The sequence below is a fragment of the Homarus americanus genome, unplaced genomic scaffold (genome assembly GCF_018991925.1).
Source record: "Homarus americanus isolate GMGI-L3 unplaced genomic scaffold, GMGI_Hamer_2.0 scaffold22250, whole genome shotgun sequence".
Taxonomy (NCBI): domain Eukaryota; kingdom Metazoa; phylum Arthropoda; class Malacostraca; order Decapoda; family Nephropidae; genus Homarus; species Homarus americanus.
The window spans coordinates 2360046-2366045 of NW_024741189.1; the positions used below are offsets into that span (position 1 = coordinate 2360046).

At 49.6% G+C, this 6000-nt stretch overlaps 1 protein-coding gene across 6 annotated transcripts in view; it reads right to left on the reverse strand.

The window, feature by feature from the left end:
- The window catches only part of LOC121875723 (phospholipid-transporting ATPase IF-like), an 85494-nt gene that overhangs the window by 22713 nt on the left and 56781 nt on the right, over positions 1-6000 (reverse strand). The window lies entirely within an intron of this gene.

Below are 6000 nucleotides of genomic sequence, written 5' to 3' on the forward strand. Positions count from 1 at the left end.
ATACCACACCTGGGGACACACAGGGAGCTGCCACCTGGGGGACACGAGGGCTATACAACACCTGGGGGAGACACACAGGGGCTATACCACCTGGGGACACACACAGGGGCTATACCACACCTGGGGGACACACAGGCTATACACACTTGGGGGACACACAGGGGCTATACCACACACCTGGGATACCACACCTGGAGGACACACAGGGCTATACCACACCTGGAGGACACACAGGGGCTATACCTACCACACCTGGGACACACAGGGCTATACCACACCTGGGGGACACACAGGGCAATACCACACCTGGAGGACACACAGGGCTATACCACCTGGGGACACACAAGGCGGCTATGCCACACCTGGGGGACACAGGGCAATACCACACCTGGAGGACACAGGGGCTATACCACACCTGGGGACACAAAAGGCTATACCACACCTGGGGGGACACACAGGGCTATACCACCACCTGGGGGACACACGGGGCAATACCACACCTGGAGGACACACAGGGCTATACCACACCTGGAGGACACACAGGGCTATACCACACCTGGGGGACACACAGGGCTATACCACACTGGAGGACACACAGGGGTATACCACACCTGGGGGACACGCAGGGCAATACCACCTGGAGGACACACAGGGCTATACCACACAGGAGGGACACACAGGGCTATACCACACCTGGGGACACACAGGGCTATACCACACCTGGGGGACACACAGGCCTATACCACACCTGGGGACACACAGGGCTATACCACACCTGGGGGACACACAGGCCTATACCACACCTGGGGACACACAGGGCTATACCACACCTGGGGGACACACAGGGCTATACCACACCTGGGGGACACACAGGCCTATACCACACCTGGGGGACACACAGGCCTATACCACACCTAAGAAGAACATAAGGACATAAGAATGGAGGAAACTGCAGCGGGCCTATTGGCCCATACTAGGCAGTCCCATTTACACCCAACCCTTATTGCTCATATAAGCATCCAACCTATGTTTGAAGCTATCCGGCGTGTTCGAGTTAATGATGATATTTGGTAATTTGTTCCACTCATCCACTACTCTGTTTCCAAACCAGTGTTTACCAATTTCGCACCTAAATCTAAATTTGTCTAATTTAAAACCATTGTTCCGAGTTCGCTCCTGGTTGGATAGTTTGAGTACCTTTGTAATGTCCCCTTTGTTTAGCCCTGACTTCTATTTATACACCTCTATCATGTCGCCCCCTCGCTCTACGTCTCTCGAGGGAGTGCAAATTAAGATGCTTTAACCTGTCTCTGTACTCAAGGTTCCTAATGCCCGGGATTAGTCTCGCCATTCTCCTCTGGATTCTTTCCAAGGATTCTATATCCATTCGGTAATACGGTGACCAGAACTGAACTGCGTAATCCAGGTGAGGTCTCACAAGCGCAACATATAAGCTTAAGATGACCTCGCTAGTCTTGTAACTAACACTCCTTTGTATGAACCCAAGTACTTTATTAGCCTTGTTACGAGCAAAAACACATTGTTTACTTGGCTTAAGATTCCTACTTATCATGGCTCCTAAATCTCTCTCGCAGTCGGATTTCTCAATGGCATCGTTGTTCATCTGGTAACTGGTTTCCCTGTTTACGTCTCCTATACTGAGTACTTTACATTTGTCCACATTGAATTTCATCTGCCATTTTTCAGACCATTCGAAAAATTTGTTTAGATCTTCCTGTAGTTTTGCGGAGTCCTCGTCAGATTTAATTACACGTCCTATTTTAGTGTCATCAGCAAATTTACTTATGTTGCTGTCTATGCCGATATCTATGTCCTTTATGTATATAATAAATAATAATGGTCTAAGTACTGAGCCTTGGGGAACTACACTAGTGACGTTGCTCCGATGTGATTTAGTGCCGTTTATGCTCACTCGCTGTTTCATGTCCCGTAACCACGCCCTAATCCATTTAAGGATATTACCTTTGATGCCATGCACTTCTACCTTTCTAATTCGTCTTTCGTGGGGGACTCTGTCGAAGGCTTTGCTAAAGTCGAGATATACCACATCATAATTGTGCCCCTCATCCACTGAATCAAAAACAGCCCGCTTGTGAAGCCATTTGTTGGGAATCATTGATCAATCGGTGCTTCTCCAGGTGATTTCAAATAGTTCGAAATTATTGCTTCCAGTAATTTACCTACAATTGATGGTAGACTGGTTGGACGGTAGTTAGAGGATAGTGATCTATTTCCCTTCTTGAAAATCGGTATTACATTCGCTATCCTCCAGGATTCTGGTACTACACCCATTTTTAATGACATGTTAAAAAATTTTGCTAGGGGCATACTAAGCTCTTTCTTACATTCCTTTAATACTCTGGCAAATATCTCATCGGGACCAGGTGACTTATTAGGCTTTAGTTTCTCTATTTGCTTACTAACATCGTTACTAGTCACTATTATCTGGCTTAATTTATTCTTCACTATCTCTGTATATAGTCGGTGCCTCGGGTATCATGTTTAAATTATCGGTGGTGAAAACTGTTGAAAAATATTTATTCAGATTATTGCTCATTTCTCAGTCGTTATCAGTTAGCTCGCCGGTATCTGACTGTATTGGCCCAATCTTTTCTCGTGTTTTAGTTTGATACATTTGATAGAATCCCTTGGGGTTTGTCTTCGCCTCCCTTGCTATCCTCAGCTCATTATTCCTCTTTGCTTTCCTTATCTCGGTCTTAACCCTACCGGCCAATACCTTATAATAATCCCGGAGGTAAATTTCGCCACGATTTATCCTCCTACCTATAGCCTTTCTTTGACCATTAATGTTCTTTAAATAATTGTTTATCCATTTAGGGTCATTGTTGTTTGATCTGAGTTTTTTGTATGGTATGTTCTGCCTTTGTGCATTAAGTAACTCATTATTTAAATTGTCGTGGAACTCGGCAACCTCAGATCTCGTTATCAGGTCCGTTTCAATCGTCAGGTCCAAGTAGTTCACCCCCATGCGTGATACCCCTTCTCTCATCTGCCTCTTCAAACTATCAAAGTTTTCCCTTCTGAAATCTGGGACTTTTGTGGAATTTTTCTTACGGCTGCCCTGAAAATCTAACTGGAATCTAATTTCTTTGTGATCGCGGTTTGCAAGTTCGTTCCCTACCTCGACATGCCTAATGAGGTTTTCTCTGTTCGACAGAACTAAATCGAGTATATTATTACCCCGGGTAGGTTCGGTAATATGTTGATTTTGAGTTACCCGTAAGGTCAATCCAATCTATTTGGCCAAAGTTAAAGTCGCCTACTATACAGACTTTGTTGTGTATGGAAGCCCTGCGCATTTCATTCCAGATAAGTCTATATATTACTCCTGTGATTAATTTTTCCCTACCATTGATTAATTCTATCCAAAATGTTTCTGTATTCCGCTCAGTTTTTATTTCCTTATTTATTTCACACTTCAGATTATCCCTGACATAGCTTGACATTCCGCCTCCTTTCCTAATCTGCCTATCGGTATGGAATAATTTGTAACCTGCAATTTGGTATTCGACAGGTAACTCACTTGAGTCTAGGTTGATCCATGTTTCAGTGAATGCTATTATATCGATTTCTTCGGTACATACCAACGCCCTAATATCATCCATTTTGTTTCTCATACTTCTACTGTTAGCGTAGTAGACATTTAAGTTAGTCGTGTTCTGAGTACTCTCTTTGCCGCGTTTAGGTTTTAACTCGCTGTCTAATTTAGTTTTGTCGTCATTCCTAACACTATTTCCCTGTAACCTTTCACTTTGTTTACCCGCTCCCACTGCAGTCTCCTCCACCCCCGTGCTCACATGTTACCCTAGCAGTCCCAGCCAGGGTAGCCACTCCATCCCTAGACAGATGCAACCCATCCCTAGCTATACCACAACTGGAGGATACACAGGGCTGTACCACAACTGGGGGACACACAGGGCTATGCCACACCTGGGGGACACACGGGGCTATACCACACCTGGGGGACACACAGGACTATACCACACCTGGGGGAGACACAGGACTATACCACACCTGGGGGACACACAGGGCTATACTACAACTGGAGGATACACAGGGCTATGCCACACCTGGGGACACACACGGCTATACCACACCTGGGGGACACAGGGCTATACCACACCTGGGGGACACACAGGACTACCACCTGGGAACACACACCTACCACACCTGGGAGCCTGGGAGACACCTGGAGCTATACCACACCTGGGGGACACACAGGGCTATACCACACCCTGGGACACACAGGACTATACCTGGGGGACACACAGGGCTATACCACACCTGGGGACACACAGGACTATACCACACCTGGGGGACACACAGGGCTATACCACACCTGGGGGACACAGGGCCTGGGACCACACCTGGGAACACACAGGGCTATACCACACCTGGGGACACAGTGCTATACCACACCTGGGGGACACACAGGACTATACAACACCTGGGGGGGGACTGCTATACCACACCTGGGGGTTACACACACCTGGGGGACACACGGGGCTATACCACCTGGGGGGGACACGGTGCTGCGCCACACCTGGGGACACACGGGGCTATACACCACACCTGGGGACACAGTTATACCACACCTACGCACACCTGGGGACACACAGGGCTATACCACACCTGGAGGACACACAGTGCTATACCACACCTGGGGACAGTGCATACCACACCCACACACAGGGCCACCACACTTGGGACACAGGGCTATACCACACATGAGGGACACACGCAGCTATACCACACCTGGGGACACAGTGCTATACCACACCTGGGGACACACAGGGCTATACCACACCGGGGGACACAGGGCTATACCACAATCTGGGACACACGGCTATACCACACCTGACACACATACCACACTGGGACACACGGCTATACCACACCTGGGGGGACACAGGGTATACCACACCTGGGGACACAGGGCCACCACACCTGGGACACAGCTATACCACACCTGGGACACAGGGCTATACCACACCGCATACCACACCTGGACACAGTGCTATACCACACCTGGGACACACAGGGCTATACCACACCTGGGGGACACACAGGGCTATACCACACCTGGGACACACGGGCTATACCACACCTGGGACCAGTGCTATACCACACCTGGGGACACAGGACTATACCACCTGGGGACACACAGGGCTATCACACGGGACAACTATACCACACCTGGGGACACAGTGCTATACCACACCTGGGACACACGCATACAACCGGGGCACCACACGGGACAGGCTATACCACACCTGGGGACACAGGGCTATACCACACCTGGGACACAAGGGCTATACCACACCTGGGACACACAGGGCTATACCACACCTTGGGGGGACACACAGGGCTATACCACACCTGGGACACAGGAGTGCTATCCACACCTGGGACACACAGGTCTATACCACACCTGGGGACACACAGGGCTATACCACACCTGGGACACACAGGGCTATACCACACCTGGGACACACAGGACTATACCACACCTGGGACACAGTGCCACACCTGGGGACACAGGACTATACCACACCTGGGACACAGGACTATACCACACCTGGGGACAGGCTATACCACACCTGGGGACACACAGGGCTATACCACACCTGGGACACACAGGACTATACCACACCCACACAGGGCTATACCACACCTGGGACACACAGGGCTATACCACACCTGGGACACAGGGCTATACCACACCTGGGGACACACAGACTATACCACACCTGGGGACACACAGGACTATACCACACCTGGGGACACACAGACTATACCACACCTGGGGACACACAGACTATACCACACCGGGGGACACACAGGCTATACCACACCTGGGACACACAGGCTATACCACACCGGGGGACACACAGGACTATACCACACCTGGGGACACACAGGGCTATACCACACCTGGGACACACAGGGCTATACCAC